Source organism: Tiliqua scincoides, chromosome 1 (genome assembly GCF_035046505.1).
Source record: "Tiliqua scincoides isolate rTilSci1 chromosome 1, rTilSci1.hap2, whole genome shotgun sequence".
Classification (NCBI taxonomy): domain Eukaryota; kingdom Metazoa; phylum Chordata; class Lepidosauria; order Squamata; family Scincidae; genus Tiliqua; species Tiliqua scincoides.
In genome coordinates this window covers 227,884,773-227,907,742 of record NC_089821.1, presented here as the reverse complement: position 1 = coordinate 227,907,742, position 22,970 = coordinate 227,884,773, and positions in this window count along the sequence as shown.

Here is a 22,970-nt window from a genome sequence, read left to right as displayed (position 1 = left end):
AAAAAAAACTTTGGGGGGCAGTGGGACAGTAGATTTGCAGTTCTAAAATCCTAGAAAGTACCACCCAAGGATCAAACCACCTTTGTATTGGAGTAACTATTGGCTAATCCTTAAAGATACAGTACTGTATCTGTAACATTGCATTCGAGCAGTAACCACATGATCCTGTTCTACGATGTTGTTGTGAACTGCCTGGGCTCCAAATGACCTGAAGATTTGTGAGGAAGCTCGTGAATGGTTTTCTTTTTTTAAAGCATAGCCTCAGTGCTCACAAAAAGGTCATTTCAAGCCTGTATCCACTGAGGCCATATTTGCAAAAGTGCAATAGCTGCTTTGGTGTGCTTTGGTATTTGATAAGTCTGATAAGTAAAATGACTCTGATTTTTTAAATGGCATAACTTTTTCATGGCTTCTATGGAATAGCTGCCTTAGGAAGTACCTTTCTGAGGAACTGCTACATTTCCAGATTGTGTCTGAGGCAAAGCATTGCTGAGCACATCCCAATGGCCCCATGACTTCTTCCTTAAGGTAGCTGATACTGAGAGTGGAAAGCCATTTGTACAGTGGCTGGCCATCTGGACTGGGAGATTTTATCTGGGCCACTGCAATGCCAGTTTAGGCACCTTGCCACTGGAGGGAGAGGTTGCTGTGGAACCACCACCACCATATAATCTCCCAAACTGGGAGAAAATCCCCCAAACATACATATGACTTGCTGCTTGGAGACAGCAGACTCAGGGAGCAATTTAAAATCACTGCAATCATGAAGGTGTTTTTGTCTGTGTTGACCTTATTGATCACTCACTGATAGGTAGGTACTCTCTTTATAAAAACTGATCCTCAACTTGATGCTCCATAACTAAATGCATTTTTTGGAAAGACATTTTGTTTGAGTGCATGCAAGGCCACCCAAGTTTCAAAAGGAACTCATCTGTTCCATTTGGCTCCAGGAACATGAGTGATCAGCAGCCCAGAATGCAGGCGCTTTCTTGCTCCTTTCAACACAGTGGGCCAACAAACTGCAGGTACGCGATAGGCTTTCCTATGATTCTGGGAAAACAAAACTCTTACAGAGATCAAATGCAAGATGAGACACATTTGATGTTCCTTGCTATGATGTTGCTTCCCCGAAGAAGCATATGCAGGAAATTCAGAAAGAAGAAACCTTTGTTCACAGTTACTGTTAGGTGCCATTCTATATTTTCCCTATGCAAATTTTAGAGCTCCCTATGAACATTCAGTAGGAGAGCTAGTGGCTCTGAGAGCCTGAGCTATGTATGAATTGGGAAACACAATTTTTTTTTCCAGATCCCTCCTCAGCAATGCACTCACTTTTGCCTTGGGCAAACTACTATCTATCAGCCTTATCTCCACCCCACCCAGAATAATATAGTGGAAAAAATTCTGACCTGCCTTATAGGTTTCTTGTATAAATTACTAAACTAATGAATGTGAAGTGCTTTGATCACAATAAAGTGCTACAGAAATGGTAATTGCCCTGTTACAGACACACAATTTTCACAGGGCCAGTTCTTTTTATATGTGAATTTGCTATCTGTGCGAGGCAGAATTGCTACCTTCTCTCATTATCTGCACCTCTGTTCTCATTATCTGCTGTTCAGAGACTTTCTGGAGATTGCAGAGACCTTCAGAATAGTGGCTGTGACCAGCAAGGACCCCTTTAAAATGGACAGTGGAAGCTTCTGCTGGTCATTTTAAAGGAGTCTGCACTGGTTGCGGGTGCCATCCCAAAGGTCCCTGCAGCCTCTGGAAGGTCTTTGCAGCATTCAGATGTATTTTGGCACTTCCTGCTGCAGTCTGCTGGCTTTCTGAGGTTCGCTGTTGGATTCCTCTGATGGCAGGGAGGGTACCCCTTCACCCATTATGGTACCCCTTCTGCTTACCCCCATTGATCCAACCATTGGATCAATGGTTTGTTATCTGCGAATTCACTATCCATGAGGGTTTCCAGGAATCTAACCCTAGCAAATAACGAGAACTGACTGTACAGGTTGAGTCTCGTTATTTTCGAGGGTTCTGTTCCCTGAATTCACATGGATGGCAAAAAACAAAATCGCACTAAAGCAAATCAATTAAAAAAACAAAGTCCCTTTCCTCAGTGATTTAAAAACAGCCTTGCTGACCTTTTGAAATGCACGCAGAGACAATCCGTCTCTCTCCATGTGCTTAGAAAGGCTTCACTAGGAGGCAGCAACCCCTCCCTTCACCAGGAGCCCCAGCAAGGCGGAAAGAATGGATGAGGTGATAATCATTGCCATTTAGTCTTCTTTCATGTGCTCAGGGGGAATGGGAGTGAAGCCTGAAGAGAGAATGATTGATGGATTGTCAGCCAGCTTACTAAGACATAGCCAACCAGAGTTGTATATCACCCTCTGTGTCACTGATATTTGTTGTCCTATGGCAGTACAAAAATTATGTTACATTCTCATTGATGCCTGCAAAGAAACCAACATAAAAACACTGGCTGACACTGGGCTAGCTCTGGTGCTGGGCCGGCACTGAGTGCTCGCAAATGTGCTTTACGGCATGTTTGTGACAGTGGGCACCAGTGGTGGAGTACTATTTAGGATTGGGGTCTTAATCAGCAATTAATAGAAGTGTTTGTTTTGGGGCGCATTCCTAACCCCTTATGTCAGTGCTGGAAAGCACTGACATAAGGACAATGCAGCTCTGAGGTAAGGAAACAAACATTCACTTACTTTGAGGAGGCCTCCGGGAGTGACACCCAACTGCAGGATGCAGCACATGTCCCACTGGCCAGCGCTGGAAAGAACTGACATAAGGGGTTAGGATTGTGCCCTAAGTTAAAAACACATTAAAATGCAAACACCACATTTTGTAAAATATCTGAATAAAAACACAAAACACTACATGTTGGTATTTAAGATATTTTCCAGAAATTAAAATAGATTACTTTTCAAGTTAGAAATAATACTGTGGCTGCATTTCCTGACACCGTATCACCTATTTCACCTACCCAGTACAGGGCAGCCCTCAGTATCCAAGGGGATTCTGTTCCTGGACCCCCCAAGGATACCTAAATCTGCTGATGATTAAATCCACAGATTTCAGGTTCCTGAACCTGACCAGAGGACCTTCTGAGGGCCAGCCTTGTAAGGCCTCCAGAAGGCTGAAAATGGTGACTTTCGATTTTTTGCCAAAAGGCTTCAGAAGGTCCTCTGGAGGCGAGAGAGCAGAGCTCCTGTTGCCTCTGGAGGGGACAGGCTGGACCCAACCAAGGATTCGGAACCTGCAGATGATCAAATCCACAGGTTCCAAATCTGTGGGTGACATGGGCCACCTGCACACTTTTAAAGTGTAAAATTTATAAAAATGAGAACTTTGCATGAGAACTTTGAATAAAAACACATAGCACTGCATTCTGCCTTTTTCATTTTTTTCAAATAAAATCTGCAAAAAAAAAAATTCTAACACCCCTAGCAATTAACATTAAAGAATGAAAAAGTTCAAGCTTCCATGGGCTAGGTTTGCTAGGTTACTAGGGGGTGGAGAGAGCTAGAAGGATACATTTATTTTGTGAATTTGTTTATTGGAAAAAAGAGAAGTTTGCTGGGGGAGAGGAAACTAGAAGAGGATTTTTTTTTTTAATGGAAGGAAAAGACTATTGGCCTAGTAGCTCTTATCTTCAAAACCCCAGACTGAGCATATGCTCAAAGGCAGCCTGCTCCTGCATGCAAGTTTATGAGAAAGCAGAAGGCTGGGGTTGTTCAATGTGGATGGAAGACAAGTGGCACATGCTCAGAGGTGTTTTGGAACTTAGCTTGCTTGTAGAAAGAAGGTGGGGAGAGGAAGGCTGCGGGGAAAGTACCTGGTTTTGTGAAGAGTCTCTGAAGAAAAGTGAAAAGAAAAATTAGGTGTGTAGGGAAACATCATGCTCTGCATTCTGGAGGCAGTGCTTAGCTTCTTCAGAGGGAGCCCCTGGGATTTTAATCTGTACGAGAGAGATCCCATCACTCTGTGAGCCTGCTTCTTAGTTCTAAATATTTGGGGAGGCGATAAACTGCTTTTGCTTGGTGATAAGAGAACAGCACTCTGTATGTTCAGACAATCTCTGGCCCTTAATATGTGGAGAGAGGCTGCAGTTGCTCATTGGGGAGAGAGACATACCATGCTCTACGGATTGAGAGGTATGATGCTCACTTTGAAAAAGCAGTGTGCATATCCTCAAAGACCATTACTTAGCTGTTATTTCTGCTTAAGAATCTTCTGTGATGGGGCCACTATCCACCTGGTGAACTACTATCCACGAACAAGTAGTTCTTGTTGCGTGTTAGTGTTCCTCAGCTGTAAACTGGGTCTAACGGCCACTAAATGGCACAAATACAGTTCAGTGCATAAATGTATCTTATACTGCACATACTCATCCTGTCCCTTGCCATCTGGAGCCATGTGCTTGCATGCACACATAGTTCTCACTTCCTGCTTATGGCCCAGCTGAGCCTGGACTGTGTTGGATTTACCATGTTCCACCAGGTCGCACTATTGGTGTTGTCAGAATCAGTTGCTTGCAGGTTTCCCCCCTCATGCACGAGCGTCCCTCTTTTTATCTGTAACATGTTGGAGAACATGACATAATCACACTGTTCGTTTTATAGACTACTCCAAAGTACCCTTGTTTTTTTATTTACCTTTTTTCCCCCACAGAGGAAATACTGCTATAATTCTAAGGATCTGTACTGTGCTGACTTTGAATTGCTCTTTTCCCATGGAATGAGAATTTAGGAATGCCAACATTTAATTTGGGGAGGTGCTGGCTGTCTCTTCTCAGACAATGATAATTCAGAAATAGCTGCGATCAAACAGCAAGTTGCTTACTGAAGCAAAAGATTTCCCCAAAGTCCATGGGAGTCCCTCCTGAATAAGAAAAAAAGTTTATACTGTGTAAGAACTGAGGGTTGCCCTACAGGTTATGACATGCCCCATTTTGCCATGAAAAGCGTGACACATGTCTTCTGGGACTTTGCAATGGTTCTAAAAGTCATGCAATGGTTTCAAAATGGGGAGATTTTGAATGGCTCAATCTCATTCGTTGTGCAAAACTGAAGGTGGGGAGGATATTCCATGCAGACTGCTTTAGCTCTTGGGTAATATAAAAGGTTTGTTGCCTTTCCTCCTAAATCCTGATACCTTTTGATGGCTTTCCCAATTCTTTTGTGTGGTTCACAAGCATGATGAATAACCCTGGGTTGCATCTGGGTGGGAATTGTGTGTCAAGGAGTTCCTCCCATTACAGATTTACTGTGAGAAATAATCTCTCTGTTAAAGAAAGTGGGAGTCTTCCCTTCATGTCCACAAAACACATTTATAAGTGAACCATGCTAAGTGGGTTCATTTTTTTCCAGTTTCATTGGAAAACTCTGAAGGATCTCAAATTCTCTGCAAATAATGAACTATTGTCTAACTGAACACAAACAGCTTACATCAATTCTGCTTACAACTACAATTACATCAATTCTGCTTACAAGGGTTTTGGAAACAGATTGAGTGATGGTGTAATAAAATGTGACTGCATAATGCAAAAATTAGACTCTAATTGCCTGATTAAATAATTAGAGTTTACCTATAGTGACAGACAGTGTGGTGGAGTGGTTGGATTGTGACCAGGGAAATTGGAGTTCAATCCCAGCTCAACTGTGCAGCTCCCTGGAAAACTTTGGACCATTTGCTTTCCTCAGTCTTACTATGGGTAAAATGACCTGGAATGTTGCCTCATGCAGCCTCAGATCCACTGCTGATGCTCCTCTACAATATTCAAAGAATAGCCTCTTACTGCAGGAGCCAGTTTTATTTACAGGGACCAAGTGAACGGAGCTCTTTATTCATACAGTCCCTGAAAATAAAACTGGAAGTCCCACACTTCTGTGTCTGAAGAAACCACAAGAAGAGCACAGTAAGGTGATCCTGTTTCTCCTTGATTTTGCAGGTGGAAAGTGGATCAATATGCCTTGTGCCTATGGTGGGCTGGAGGGAGATGGCAGAGGCAGACTTGGGCACCCTGAATCTACTGCCCTCTCACCCCTCCACAATCCAGCATTGATACTACCCACATCACCTTGCCTCATGGATATGCCCCTGCACCTACCTCACAGGGATATTGGGAGATGTCAAGTGAGATAAGCCACATTTATGTAAACCACTCAGGTTTACGTAGTTAGGGCTCAGTTGGAAGGACAGGACACAAATGCTAGTGACCTATCCTTGAAGAAAAGCCTCAAATGTCATTCATTCAATCATGTATCATCACCTATGACTGTGGCAATACATTCAGTTGCACTGAATGTATTACTGTTCACATGAAGTCAGTCAAGTCTCATGATTACTAAATTCACCAGGATCAGTTAATTCGCAAAAGTCATATGATGCAAGTGACCCCACATGAGTCAATTTCCCAGACAATTTCCAAACCCTCTGGGATGTAGCCACGGGGAAGTTGCTCCAGTAGCGTGTGAACTAGACTTGACTTTCCAGATTTCCAGATAGTCCTGCTGACCTTTTATATCATTTCTGACAGGTCCCATCTCTTCAACATGCTGTGCAATAGACGGTCCATTGCTTCATACACATAACAAGGCCTATCTAGTCGATTAAGAATAGATCTATTCAAATATTAAGCTCTAGTAATACCACTTGAATGAGATATTTATCATTCTGGAACATATGCAAATACTGACAGCCATACCTGAGCATGACAAGTCTGTTGCTGACTCCAGAAGACCTCTCCACTAAACCACTTTTGAGGATTTGTGGGCGAGGTTCACAAAGACTGTGCCTGTTGCACATGGTAAAGAACTATCTGTTTATCTGGCTGTGGAAATGCCAAGACTTTCTTAATACAGAATTTTAACACGTGTAAAATCAGATGCCAAGAAGATTTAATCTAAGAGTTTGCAAATAAAAGCTTATGCATCTACTCAGAGAATAAAAATGCTAACCTTAAGGATATTTTTTGCTTACAAAAATAGAAAAGTGACTCCACCCTCCAAGACATGACTAGATTAACCTTATCTTGGCCATCAAATGTCTTTGATTAAATCCAGACATGCTGTACATAAAATAGATGTAAACTCATTCTTGAATTGAAAGATGTGAGGTTGAAGGCTCAATGGACCTTACCATAACAAAATAATATATGTTATGGATGAATTAATTCATTTGCCTTCCATATTGTGTTTATTCCTCCAGATCGCTTTAACCATCCGGTGAGCTAAGAAGTATATCACAGTGATGGAATGCAACAAATTTCTCCATTTGTGGTCCTATCTGGGGAGAAATTATTTCCAGAATGGAAATGTATCAGATCACTCCCCCCCCCCACCACTCTACCTCTGCAGACAGAGCCAGGGTCCTTACTAGCCCTTTCCTCCTTGCAGCTTTTTATCAAAACAGGATTTGCAAGGAGTGTGCCCCACATTTCCTGCTTTGTGTAAAAAGCCCACATGGAGGAAGGAGAGCGGATCACTGCATTCCAATTCTTGGAGCACTTGAAAAGAGCCAGTGAAGGAAAGAACAAGATTACTTTTTCTTTTGCATGTGCTCTTTTTAAAAAGGAAGAAATGTAGAGTGCTCTGGGAGCGAGGAAGGCATTCTTCCCATGTCCTGCTTTGATTCAAGAGTCTGTGAGAATGAAGGAGCCAGGTAAGGGAGCTATATGCTGTCTCAGGCAACCTAACAGTTTCAGCCAGCCCTGTCAATCAGACAGCAGGCTCCAAGCTACTGCACTGATGAGTACAGTACTGTAGGGATGGCCAAGTCTAGTGCAGCTTGACTCAAGCCAAGTTGTGAGTCTCCACCCCAAAACGAGTCAAAAACGAGTTCTAACGGACAAACTTTCCATGTTACCCAGAGAGGTTTCACGACTTGAAAAGACTCGAGTCTTGAATCTTTCCCATTTAAAAAGCCAGCCGCAGATTCACGGGAAAAAATGGGTATGCTGCTGGGCTGCGTGTGTGTTTCAGAGTTCTCTTTAAACACTCCCCTGCTGTCCCCACCCATCTCACCTGTAAGACAACAGTGCTGAATGTGCCGATCGGTTCCCTCTGTATAATCCCACTCCAGTCACGACAAAACCCACCTCCCTTCACATTACGAGCACAGGTAGACCTACAGGGAGGGAGGGAGGGAGGGAAAACATGTCCCAGCTCACCAAGGCAGGATGGGACGGGGCAGCACGAGCGATTGAGCGAGGGGACAGAAGGCAGGTAGGACACATCTGGAGCTGGAAGCTAGCTTACAACTCATCCACTCCTCCTTTGCAGCTGTACTCAGAACTCTCACTGAGAGTCTCATTGTGCCATTCAAAGACAGGGGCTTTTTCTTCCTCTCAAGTGACTGTGGAGGAGGAGACTAGTGAGTGGACATTCATTCATTCATTCATTCATTCATTCATTCATTCATTCCTTCTTTGCAGCCTAGCCTGTGCCACACAGGCTGAGCCAGGCACAGGATGGAGAAATGCACACACAGGCAGTCTGGGTGCAGGCAGGTGGACTGACCGAACCAACTCCCCCCCAGCCTACTCCAGCCCCTCCTGTTTGCAAAACCCATTTGTCCCTATGGTGAAAAATGGCTCCTCCTCTCCCTCTTCCTCTCCCAGAGACACATCCTTCATCCAATGGATCGTCCAGGCAGGATCGTCCAGGGACAAGAAGAAGCGCCTCCCTCGCATGTGTTCTATGCAGGACCTACATGTGGAGTACTCAGCTAAAATCAATACTTTTGTAAAAGTTGTTACAAGTTCTTCAACCTGAGACCCTGCAAGTGTTAAACCCAAACAAAAAAGTTAACCATTTCACTTCCCCCCCCAGCCCTTGTCTCTGAACATAACATGCCCTCCTGCTGGTGCTACTGCTCGCGCATGCAAAGCTTCCAGATCAACGCAAGAGGTTTTTTGGGTGAGACAGAGGTGGCACAACCCCTAGCCATTTGTGGGCAACTCAGGTCGCCCAAACCCATGGCGATGTCTGAGTCAGGAGCCCCAGACTCAAGTGTTTCCCAGAGTCTTTGGCATGCATGACTTGAGTCAGCAAAAACACGCATCTTCGTGACTTGAACTCAAGACACTTGACTCGAGTTCCCATCCCTGCAATACTGCATCTACATTGGAAAAGTGTTATAATTACCTCCCATGGCACTGCTTCACACAGTACGGCGTTCTCCAGGAACATATCCACAGTGTTGTAAGAAGTATACTGCATAGTGGAATATTTTCAACCAGTTTTTTGTTTTTTTCCAAGGGACCCTTAATATAATGGAACATAAACAAAAAAATGATTTTTATTCACCCTGCAAGTATGCTGACAGATTCGATCATGTTCCATCCTGAACCTGTACTTAAAACTCCCTTTCTTGTCATTGATAGGAAAGATCTGTCGGCCTCGAGTGCATACATTTTGATGTGCTAACTATGGACCCTGCAGTTCAGTGCTGCCCTTTGGCATTCCACTGCTGAACCGATAGCAAAGGAAAATTAAATGAGTGGTGCAAACAAAGAGAGACTGACATGTGTGTTTGTGTGTGTGTATATATATATACACATTCACAGTGCTTTCAAGGTGGAATTTTCAAAGATTTAAAGCCTTGCTTGACTTCCCCCTACCTTGTGTCACTTTGGGGCTGATTTGGTTTGTAGTTTATTTTTTCTTGTTTATGGTGAGATTGATTTGAGCCATTCACATTGTACTTGAAAAGATCTTCAAAGGCTGACATCTGCTCTGAAGTTTGGACTTAAAGCTATTTTTATAGTAGCTTAACATCATGGTGTGTTCCAATGGATTATCTGCATCCAACTGTGGGCTAACATTTCTAGCAACCATGTAGTGCCGGAAGGTTTAGAGGGAGTCCAGCTTAATCCAACTGTTTGTGGTTTTCTCAGGCAAAGCACTGTAAAATTCGGAGTCCTTTGTGATTTAGTTATACATGCCACCTCTCTAAAACAAAGAACACAAGGCACAAAGTGTGCTTTGCATTCAAAAGAAGGGTTGATGTAAATATACGAGTACAAATAATTGCACTGAATACATGACATTTTGCAAATCATGCAGCCCAGAGTTTAAATGTGTTTTTAATCATTACCCACCCATTTACACATGAGTTAATATCATGGCTGGTCCATCCATAAGGCCTACTGAGTCAGTCACCTCAGGCAACAGACTGGCAGGTGGGCAGGGGGACTGCCCACCTGAATCTGTCCACTTGCCTCCATTGCTCCTCTTCCCACTGCTCCTGAATTAGAAAAGGAAGGAGAGGAAATAGAGAGGAAGGGAAAATGTGACAGAGAAGAGGTGCACTAGAGTGTCAATGCTCTAGCCCAGGGTTTCCCCAAACTGTGGTGGGTTGTGACCTGGACCCTCCCATCCATCCTTGCTCTGGTTTGGCTCCAAATTAGAGCCATTCTGGAAGCTGACTTACTTACTGGGAGGGTAAGGAAGCCTCCTCTGGGCTGCGCAAGGCCTGTAACCCACTCTACAGGCCTCTGTGGGCCTCAGAATGGCCCGCAGAAGCCTCTCAAAGCCAGTTCTGATTTTGGGAAAGCCAATCCCAGTTTGCTTCTATAAACCATAAGTGGCATTCTGATGGACTCTGATGTCAACGTTTTGAAAAACTGCAAAATCAGCCTTCCTTATAGCTTCAGTCAAAGGAAAATATCAAATGACTTTTAGAGAAGAAACAAAATTTCAAATTCCCATTTACTGTTTCATTCATGTATTACTCTAGTTTACTTGCAGGGTTAGTTGGACATTGAGCCAATTAACACTTCCCAAAAAAATACTAAAGTAGCATTCCATGCGTGAAGAGCCTAATGGGAGGTAATCATCCCATCATGTGGTGACGTTCCCCATCCCCAAAGTAATGAAATAAATTTTTAGAGGGGTTGTAGCACATGCTCCTTCTGAATATGCAGAACAGCTCTGATTTGTGAGTTTTGTATGTGCTGTTTTTAAATGGCCATATGCCAGCAGATTGCCCTGTAACTAGTATTTTTGACTAGTTTGCTACGTTTACTCCACTGGACCAAATGACAGTGTCCGTGGCAGAGTTTGTTGTCCTGGCACTGAGGTTTCTTAGGGCCCATTACTATCCAGCTGTGCCAACAGGGTGTGCGCTGCATCCTGAGTTGGGGGGGGCAGTCGCAGAGGCCTCCTTAAGGTAAGGGAACATTTGTTCCCTTACCTTGGGGCTGCATTGTGGCTGTGACAGCACTGGAAAGTTGGATAGGATTGGGCCCTCAAATGTTTTGTTCTGGGACTACCATATACAAAGCCATCTTTTTGTGGCAGATTTGACATTCCAGATTTAGATAGAAGACATTGTGCCATCTCCTGCCTATTCTAGGGCAAAGAAAAGAACAACAGAACAGGGAAAGACAAAGATGTGTATACCAGACAATTATTAGCCCAATATCTGAGAGAGAGGCCAATTTCAATTTGTAGTATGCATCAACCCAGAAGTGCTTGGAGGCATGAGAATGACCACCTGCAAGCTAGCCCCGGGTTCGTCTTCTCTGATCAAAGTCAGACAAAACAATAGGGATCCATTTCCACTTGGCTGTTTCGGTAAAGGCAGGCTGCCAGCCTCAAATGTTTGGTCCTCTGGATCCTGGTTTTCAAAAGTCTAATCTTCACACTGGTCACATCCATGGTAGTCCATCTTGAATTTTACTTTCTTGCAGGGCCTCTGAAATCAGTCGGAGCTTAATATGCTCTGTGCTTTAGTAAAAGTAATCTGTTTTGCCAACTGGGGGCACTGACCTAACTGGTGGTGCTTCTGGTCAATTGATCTTGGAATTATATTGAGGCAGCCCAAAGCAGCCGAAAAAACGTCCAATTCCAGTTTTACTACTGGATGGAAATAAAGGGAAATGTCCTTCCCATTCTCTCAGATAAAAGATGAGGCTGGCCTCTGCTTAGTTTTTAACCATGTGGTCATGCTGCTCTTCTGGCAGTTTGAGTGGAAAAGGCCATCTGTGGGAAGAAGTCACGGAATACTCTGATAGATTGACTGGATCATTGTATTTTTGCAAAAAAAAAAAAAGATTTGCTAGCACTGATACCAGCATCAGCTACCACAAGCCTGTGATAGGGTGAAAGGAACGCCTTCTTTAAAGGAACACCTTTCTTTATTCCCCTTGCAGGAGGCTAAAGGTGGGTTCATATATGGATGTTTCTCCTTCTGTGGCTTAACTCCTGGCCAGAAACTAGTGGGCTGCACAGGCTGCTGGAGTTAGATTGCCTCTTCTTTGCATTAAGAGCCTCTTTGGTGTGTAAACAGACACTCTGCTACAGGCTATTAAGAGCCTCTTTGTTGTGCTTTGACCACCGTCATATATGTGGTCCGTCATTAAGCGGAAGGTTGTTAAGCGGCGGACATCTGTACATCCTTTGACCCTGAATGCTTTTTGGTGAATATTTTTTGGTTTTTCATTGTTTGCTAAGTAGTGGAGAGAAGGACTGAGGCAGAACAAGAAAGTAGTGAGGAGGTGGTAAAATTTAACCCTTTGCTCCTTCAGTAAACACAGTCCAGATTCTTCCCCTTCCCAGCTAATAGGTACCAAATCATGCACATACAGGGTCAAACAATATGTTTAAAGTCAGATCTAGTTTAGCCCTGAGACTCTGAGCTGTGTTTGGATAGGGACCCTAAACCATGGTGCAAAGCAATGACAGAACCTGAAAGCACTGCTGCAGCTGGTATCCGCTGACTTTTTTTTTTGGGGGGGGGGGGTTCTGCGTTGCTTACCAGAGGAGGGGAAAACATGTTGTGATGACTGTTGCAGTAACTTTGCCCCAAGACCAGGGGTGGCAAAACATTTTAATGGCATGTGCCCAAGGCAATCATCTTCTTTAAAAAAAGAAGAAAAACCTCATATGCCCATGGTAATTTGGAGCAGCGGATTATCATTTGTGGTTATTCTGGCAGTATTTTGCATTTTTTTTAAATGGAGAAAGAACAACCTGCTTGAAAGTATTCTTCACTTGACATTTGCGCACCCCATCCTTTTGCTTACCAGGAGTGCAATCAGCAGCCCTCCTGGTCCTTGCTGCAGTTCTGTTTGGAATGGAAGTGGTGCAGTTTTGGTTCCCAGCCTGCAATGCTACTGCTTGTATCAAACAGAAGTGACATGGACCAGGCAGGTTACACGCCTCATAAATCAGGGGTGGTAGACTTCAGCTTTAGGCTCCTGGACCTTTAACAACCGTGTAGAAGAGGGAATTTCAGCAGGTGCAGCATGATCAGCTGCACCTGCTGAAATTCCCTCCTCTACACAATTGTTAAAAGTCCAGGAGCCCTAAAGATGAAAAGTTGGCCATCCCTGTTGTACATAAGTAATGGGAAGGGGGTGAACTCCAAGAAAGGTGGAGAGGTGATCTGGCTCACAGCAGTCTCTCCCCCCCCCCTTCTTCTTTTGATCCTGGAAGAACTGAAAGAACTGAGAAAAAACATCTTACCTCCTCACTGTGTTCTGTCCTTGCATGGGGTGTGTATGTGCCACCTCCTGATTTTAGAAATGGGCTATGTCAGATGCAAGGGAGGGCACCAGGATGAGGTCTCTTGTTATCTGGTGTGCTCCCTGGGGCATTTGGTGGGCCGCTGTGAGATACAGGAAGCTGGACTAGATGGGCCTATGGCCTGATCCAGTGGGGCTGTTCTTATGGGGTTTAAAGGGAGACATAGAAATGAGGGAAAGGTGGGTGGCAAAGAACACAAAGCACAATTGCTTCCAAGTACAATACAGCTACCTGCATTCCTGAAGAAGATTTTGGAGAGAACTTGCAGGGATCCAGAGATTCTGAGTGGTGTGGAGACTGTCCAGTTGCAACACACACACATGAGATGGTTTTTCACAGGAAGAGTAACAGTTTGCTGTTCAAGATCCTTCTATATTGGATCATATATAGTGCTATGTGCAGCTCTGGGGATCAGCTAATTAACTATACTATCAGGAAAAAAGAATGACGCCTAGAGTACCTTGTTTTAGTGTGCAGATGTGTGACTTGGTGACTGAATGGGTATGGGATAAGGGCTAGTGCGCCTGTTCCTGGCCCACAATTAAGGGAAATCCTTCTAATCAGAATGTGGAAGGACAGGGGATATTGCTGCATTGGCAGATTGTGGAAGACCTGTGTATGCTGAGGAGTTGGTGATCTGCACTGTTTCTCCTCGATGGTCAGTCTGTCCGTCCATATTTGGGTTACTCTTTGAGAGAAGTACTGAGTCATGCTTCATGCTGTTAACCTTATGACAAGGCATTCTGGGCAGTGTGCCAAGATCAAGCACCTGGATGAAGTCATCCTCCTGGAGTGTCATCAGCTACTTTCTCCACTGAATGATATGAAAAGGGACTTGAGATGCCATTCAATAGCATCAACAGAAAAAATTGTTTATGGCTGGCTGCAGATGAGCCATATGAAACCCGCTCACAAGAGGGCTATGTCAAGTAGAAGAAGACCGCATTGACCTGGAGGGACTCAAGAACACTGTGTTTTGTTGTTATCTGTTTGAGGGGAATTGTTTGCCTGTGCAGGATAATAAATCCCAGCTTCTGTCTGTCTCTCACTGTTCTGCTCTTTGTCTCTGTATCAGGAAAGAACCTTTGCCCTTCTGGCAATACAGTTCCCTAAGACTGGATATTGGGAACAGCTAAATGCAAACACTCCCATGCCAGGAGGATTTATGGGGATAGGGTTGCATTATAGCAAAAGCAGTACAAGCAGGAGGTTACATTGAAACATTTAAGCAGATAAAATGCAGTTGTTTTACAGTATGACAAGCAAAATACAGACCTGGCATGGGAGGAGAGATACAAATACAAGCAGGAGGTGATACAAAGGAGGCTACAAAGGAAGATACAGTCAATGGGGACAATAGAGATAGGAGGTCACACAAATTGGCTTATCTTCCCTCAAGGGTGTGACTAGAAGGAAACAGCACAGTCAGACAGTTTGAGGCTAGATAATATCCCCACTTGGTACCTAACGCACCCATGAAACTGGCAGCCTGGAAAGCAGGATCCAATTCATATTCACTTCTCCTTAAATGTTTGCTGCCCTCTGCACTGAATGTTTTCCATTACCCTTTCCCATGGGACTCCCTTTGTAACCTAAGGGGAAGCCGTGCACTGACCTTCACATTCACACCATCAATGAGCTAGAATCAGCTGAGCCACAATCCTCCCAGATAAAAGGCATCACATTTTGTTCTCAGCAAAGCTCCCAGCAATATTCTCTGCAAAGATCAGAATAATGGGATTAGAGGCATGATCGTACTCCTGTGTGGTGCTAATGTGCAGAGATTTCAGAGCGCCATAAAGATGTATAATTACATTTATATGGATTAGTATAATCCACAAACTTGGAAGCCCCTGGGACCAGGTCTAACAGGACTGAGGAAACACAGATTTTTGCCTTGTTTCTGCCCTCGGTAAAGAATCCAAGGGCTTTTTTTGCCCAGCCCACAGTTGTACACATTTGAACCCTGTTACGTATATGCAACATTGGGCAGAAATGGCTTAAGTCTATGGTGGACACTGACATAAAGTGCTATACTGAGCTCGGTTGCTGTATTTCCCACTATAAACTTTCTCTTAGTTTTTTTTTCCCCATTGAGAAATATAATTGTGAACCTTTTAAAAACATTTTCTGACCACTCCACACATGGGTGACGCTTAGAAACTTGCTTAAATAGGAAAGTGTTCCCAGAAGCCCCACTTAGGGGTAAGGTAACTTTCCCTCTCCCCACTTTTGTAACCATTTCTTATTCATCAGGAGGGGCTGATGAATTCACAGGTTTGTCACAAGTCACAGATTTAGCCCACAGAGTGGCTTGCAATAAACAATAAAAGCAGCCTGAGTGCTCAGCATGCATGCCAAACACACAAATCCCTTTGTTTTTGGAAACAGGTGCTTGTTTGTCCTGTGTGGATAATATTGCTATAGTCGTTATGAAGTATAAAATGGCTAACCACAACAAAACCCTCATAAAAGAGAAGCTGGGGTCTTTTTTCCTTTGCATTTAGTCTTGAAAATATCTGTGGGTAGCATTAAAATCTTACTGTGAGTCTCTTATCACGAACCGCTTCGCACCCACCACTCGCTCCCTCTGAAATCTTGATTTCCCCCTCCTTTCCATTGTACACCTATCCCCACAATAAATATTACTGTGTAACAGGCTGTCATGAATATGTACAATTTAGGCCTAGTAGCATTGCAAAGCCTGAACCAAAGTAACCCAGTAACAGAGAAGTGGCTTGCAGTCCTAGCTGCAAGGAATTTACAACTCAATAGAAGGTGATAATGTAGCACCTAAGCAGACAGAAAGGCGCCCATGGACCTCCGGAGGGGAGGGGATTGCTGAGAGGGACTAGCATCCAGCCCCACTTCAGGAAGATTCTGGCCCCAAGGGTCTCTGATTGGACAGTTTAAATGAAGACAGAGTCACCTGAGTCCTGTTAGCATGTGAAGTATAAGAACAAAGCCCAAAAGGGTGTCTTGGTCTTTTGGTGGGAAAGATTGTGGGTGCAACATCCTGCAGGCCGAGAGCCAGGCCAAGGCCATGTGGCCTCACAGGTAACTTGGAGGAAAGGTCTACAAAAGAAAGCTTACCCAGGTGAGAGTTAGAAAATAATAGAGATAGCCAGTTAGCTTTGTTATTTTAATGCTGATATGTTTCCTAGAAGTTTTATGCCTCTAGCATTTGCTGCCTTTTGTAACTTTATGTAACCCTAAGTATTTAATAAAGTAAAAATCCTTTTACTAAGTTGTTTCATTGTCTGTTGGGGACAAAGTTTCAGAATCCTGCCGAGCCGTTCAGCAAGCTACCAAATACTCATTGAGGACTGGTAACTTGAGGACTGAGGCTTTAATTAAAGAGAGTGCTCAGTGCCTGCAAGGGATAGAATTAAGCCTAGAGGGTCTCAGTGTCCCTGGACTGAGACACTGGAACATGCAGGGTGGTGGCAGTACTACCGAATAGGGGTCCTTGAGAGCTCTAGGGTTCAAGAACCAAGAACTCTGAGCACCCCCAAAAACACTGGGAGTGCATGAAGTTTACGACACACCCATACTTCTGTCTCTCTTATTCTTGTCAAATGCCAAAAACTATTGGGAATGCCATGACTCAATTGTGAAAACTTCCTACGCATGTGTTTGGTCCTCCACATGTGTATGTTTATGCCTGTATCTTAGGACAGATCTGTTAACAAAGGGCTGTAGAGGCCATGCATGCATGGTACAGTATTTATTTTACATCCATATACTCCAGTGGTTTTCAAACTGGCGCATTGCAACGCCCCAGCCTGAAGGCCCTGGCTTCTGCCCCATTAAGGGGCAGGGGTAGCAAGGAGGCAGGGAGGAGACATCAACGTGATCCCCAGCTTGTCAGAGGTGGAGCGATCGTACTCCACTTTTGGTTTTGAGGAAGTGGAGCGCAATCGCTCCACTTTCACTTTTGACAAGCTGGGGAGCCCTGCAGAGCTTTTGACAAGCTGGGGAGTCCTGCAGAGCTCCCCACACTCCAGGAAGGCTGCTGCAGGGACCTTCCCCCGCCCCCACCAAGATTTACTGCAGTTAAAACTCTCCCTGGGAGTTTGAAAACTGCTGATATACTCTATAAGGATGTGAAGGAAAGAGATGAGGTAGGTGAAAAAAGATAAACCTGAAGTCTTTGAAATAGAATATTGTGGAGAAAAATGTCTGCATGAGTTGAGTAGAAAGAAACACCAATAGAGAGATATTGGATGACAAAGCATGAAGAAGAGGCAATCAGGCATGATCATTCATATTCTCAGAATGGGTGAACTAGTGCAAAATGTAACTGTCTAGAACTTGGAAGGAAGAATAGCTAGAAGAAGGCATAGATTCAGGGCACAACCCTAACCAACTTTCCAGCACCGAGGTAAGGGAACAAACATTGCTTTACCTTGACGAGGCCTCCATGACTGCCCCCCTTCAACCACAGGATGCAGCACATGCCCCACTGGCACAGCTATGACAGAGCTGGAAAATTGGTTAGGATTGTGCCCTCAACTCTGTAATATATATATATATATAAAGAGATACAGTAGTGGAGAAGTATGCCACCTTGGAGGAAAAAAGCCTGCACAGAATACAGAGAGTGGAAAATGATCTGGAAACCAATCAGTAGACTTATTCACCCAAACTTAAGAGAATACAGATATCTTTCCTATTTTGTCATGGGCGAGGGGGTGTGAGGGTGAATAGAATGCCAGATGTAGAGGAGTGGCAGCAAGATGCAAGCATCGGGTGGTATGCTCCCTGAGGCATCTGGTGGGCCACTGTGAGATACAGGAAGCGGGACTAGATGGTTGCGTGTGTCAGGTCAGCAGGGGAGGATAGCCCTTGCTTTCCCAATAGCAAAGTGGCACAGGAGCGTAGGAAGACAGCACAAGAAGCAGGTGATCCCAAACAAAGCCAAAGGAGCAGCCACAGGCTTGTTTGTTGCCTGTATTGGTAAATACAGGCAACATGTACAGGCAGGAAGCATGTATTGGTAAAAGGAGCAGGCAGAAGAGTAGTCAGTCAAATGGTCCAGAAGTCAGGGATACAGCAGCTCACAGTCACAAGAAGGCAGTCAAAATCAATACAGAAACTCCATAACAACACCCCACACCTTGGTGCCTGTGCTTGCCCCATATATACCGGGGTCAGCCAATCAGAGTAGGGGGACCTCATAGTCACAAGAACAGTCTTGTGACCCACTCTGATTGGCTGTCTTATGGTGCATTGCACCACTCCACCATAGCCTATGTGACTCTGCACACATTTCTCCCCAGGTCATGTGACTCCCACCTGTAACAGGTGCAGCTGACTGCTAATCAGCATATACAGTGCATCTGCTCCTTTGTTGCATTTCACACCGGGCCTGGACATCAAGGCCCCTCCTGCCACATCCTGGCTTACAACAATTCAGGGCCTGGGATTCCAAATGCCTGACAGCGTGCCTGCCATAGGCTGACCTGGGGCAAATGCCTCAAGCGCCAGCCTCTAGAGCCCAATGGAAGCCTCTCTGAGGCTCCCGATGGGGGCGGAAACCGTGCTTCCGGTTTGCCGGAAGCATAGTTTATAGTGCCGAGGAACCTCACAGGGGTTTCCCTGGCGTGGGAGGAGGTTGCATGAAGCTCTGTGAGCCTCTGGTAGGTGGGGGTGTGAATTTCTGCCCGAGGGGGGTTGCAACAGCCCGCGGGGGGCGCCGTTGCAAAGCTTTGCCCCGGGTGTGAAGCTGCAGAGGTCCATGGCTGGGACTAGATGGGCCGCGGCCTCATCCAGCAGGGCTCTTCTTATGTTCTTACTATACCTAAGGCAACTACAGGTTGAGTCTCAATATCCATGAGGGTTCCATTCCCAGAACCCTCATGGATGCCAAAAACTGTATTAAAGAAAATCCATTTAAAAAACAATGTTCCTTTGCTCAGCCATTTAAAAATAGCCTTGCTTACCTTTTTTAATGCAGGACAGAGGCAGCAGGCAGACAGCCAATCAATCACTCTTTCCAGGTGCTTAGAAAGGCATCACTCTGAGGCAAGGACTCCTCCCTTCAAATCAATTTAAAAAACAAAGCCGCTTTGCTCCTGTGATTAAAAAACAGCCTTGCTGACCTTTTGAAATGCACACAGAGGCAATCAGTCTTTCTTCAGGCACTTAGGCTTCACTAGGAGACCCAGTGAAGGGGAAAGAATGGAGGTGATGATCACTGCCATTTAACCTTCTTTCATGTGCTCAGGGGGAAGGGAGGAGTGAAGCCTGGAGAGAGAATGATTGATGGATTGTGAGCTGGCTGCACTCTCTGGCATTATTAAACAACTGTTTTCCTTTAATTTAAAGGGTAATCCTCATCAGCTTTGAGATAAAAAAAAATCTGTGGTTTCCCCCTCCCCCTGAAAAATCAGTGGATAATTAGGTTATACTTGTAATCACTTGCATGACTGTCTCTGTACAACAGTAAAAAGTAGTTTTTTAAACCATGATTTTAAAGGGATGGATTTTTTCACTTTCTCCAGGGATCAGCACTTTCCTTCTCATTTGCAGGGGGCCATTCATGCTGAGTCAAATCGGTGTATAAAAAAATCAGTGTATAACAAGGTTGGACATGTATATGTTCTTTTAATCCTGCAGTCAAAAACCTATAGTTAACAACATGTTGCCAATGAGTCAGTTGACTTAAAATAACTATGGGTCTTTTTACATTACTCTAAACTAAAAAAGGAATATATGATAAATCAAAAGTTATTATTTTATGGTATGTATTATAAATTGTATCGTGTAAAAGATGGTAGCATTGCATAACTTGTGAACTAAGCCTTGCTTCATTTCTTAGCTGCCCAGTATGAATAATCCCAAATGCAACTGTTGTTTATACCAACAAAAACCTGGATTTGTTTCCAAGCTTTGCAGGAAGCCATTAGTGAGGCTAGTGCTTAAAACATGGAAGATCTCTCAGCCATAGATGCGATCTAGGAGGTGTCTGTATTATTGGTGGAGGGAGTTCTCTGTCCTTCCATGCAAAGTACTGGACTGGTAACAAAAGGGCAACAGAAGGTAGCTGGCAGATGGGAAGGACAGCAGGAAGTCAAGTGCAGGCAATCAGTAAGTGGGCAAGGCAGCAGGGAAGGGACACCACCTGCCAAAGTAATTGATGTGAATGGCACCTGCCGGAATGCTGCACAATTATTTACACTCGTTCTGGGATTGGAGTTGAGGAAAGTCCTTGTTCATCAAATCTCATGGAATGTTTCTTCAGTGGAGAAAACAGAATAAGAAATGCCTGGAAAGTGTCACGGCATATTTGCAAATGGAAAGGTTGAGGTTTAATCCTATCCATTCACCTCACCTCATTGTCATCTAGCATCAATGACAAGGCAAAGAAGGTTCTGTTGGCCTGTTAATGAGGAGAAACTGCATATGGATTAGCTGGGCAGGACTCCCCATTTAGAGAGAGAGAGAGAGCATTCAGTAGAAGCCTGAGCACCTTTCTGCCTGTGGCAGCTTCCCAATGCAAGCCACTGTTGTTCACCCTTTCTGTCTTCATTTGTGGCTTTCACTGGATTCTTCCAAAGCCACATTTTCTGCTTCAATGTCATATTACTTTTTTAAAAGTGAGCCAATGCCAATGGCCTATTGGGGCTAGTTCATCAATCTGATCCCGGGGTGTCAAACATAAGGCCCGGGGGCCAGATGCAGCCCGCAGAAGCTTTTTATCCGGCCCTCATGCATTCAGCAGCTGAACAATGCTGAGGTGTTACTGCTGTAAGGGCAGCCCACTTAAAAATTGGGCTCTCTTGTATCTTGAAATATGATCAAAATTTGTGTGTTTTCTGTCATTTGCAGCTAATGAGTTCCTAAGTGAGAAAAAGTGCTTGTTTTTTGTTATGACCTGTGTAATGACATCACTTCCTGCCTAATGACATCACTTCTGGCCCTCAGCAGGTATCATGAATGCTGTTTGGCCCTCGGTATGAAACGAGTTTGACACCCCAATCAATATATACACAAGCTCTAGAGCAGGGGTGTCAAACCCATTTCATACAGCAGGCTGAATAGCCTTCATGATGCCTTCTGAGAGTTGGAAGTGATGTCATAAAGCAGGAAGTGATATCATTAAGCAAGTCATGACAAGAAATAAGCACATTTTTCTCACTCAGGAACTCATTAGCTGCAAATGACAGAAGAGAAACTATGCAAATCTTGATATTTTCATGATATGTGGGAGAGCCCAATTATCAAGCGGGCTGCCTTTTCAGCACAGCTCAGGAGCAAAGATCAGCTGATGGTGGTGCTGAGAGAGCCTGAGGAATGGATAAAGAGCTTCCGGGGAGAGCATCCAGCCCACAGGCTTTATGTTTGATACTTCTGCTCCAGAGAATGATACCTTCAAAACTATTTCTCTGCGCAATGATGCCTCTACAAAAAACCTATACAATGTTTTTGTGCATTTGAATGTCTTCTTGTTTGGCAGTAAATGCCTCCTGTAACAACAAGTGAGAGTTTTGCTTTTTACCTTTTCAGCCCAAGCCTCTGCTGAGCTCCATGTTTCCTTGGAAGTATTCAACTGAATTAAGTGGGACTTGCTGTCAGGTAAGCGCATTTAGAGTTGTAGTTTTATTGACTGGCTGCTGTTCCTCCAGCTTCTTCTATGATATTTGGCATCCACAAGAAGAGGTGTCTACAGGGAAAGCCATAAATCTGGGGCTTTAGAATAATGGAGACTCTTTCCTAAGCTGTGCAGCTATAGTAGCTTAAAACTCAGTGTGATCACTCCCATTTCAAATGAGCCACCCACTGTCAGTAAACAGTGACCAAAGAAGTGTAGCATATGGTTGTGCCATTGCCCTCCCGGCTGAGATAGCTGCGTGGGCTGCTTGGAGGCATGGAACTTTGCACTTTGCGTGCTAACCAGCTGTTGGACATATGGTTGGGGGAAAAAACTGGCCTGCAACTGTTTTCAGTAAGTAAAGGAATTAAAAAGTAAACACAAATATTGGCTTTGTGAACACGTTATAGCTTCCAAGCTTTGAGGATCATTTGACCCCAGTCACCAGGGTTCAAATGTTGATTGTATTGGAACGCTTACTTCATTAAGCCCAAGGCTGTCCCGGACCATTTGCTGGCTCTAGCGCAGGAGGTCTATAAAAGTTTGGCTTCCCTCATATGGTTGGTTGGCAACCTTCAGTCTCAAAAGACTATGGTATAAGCCTACAGCACCCAATATTCCCAGGCAGTCTCCCATCCAAGTACTAACCAGGCCTGACCCTGCTTAGCTTCCAAGATCAGACGAGATCAGGCATGTGCAGGGTAACAGTTGCTGCCCTCATTAGCCAGCCAAAGCCTGTGCTCACCAAAGACTCAGCCCTTTCCCAAAAGGGGACAGTTCTTGATGTTCCACAAAGGCCCCAATCCTAGCATTCTGGTAGCATAAGT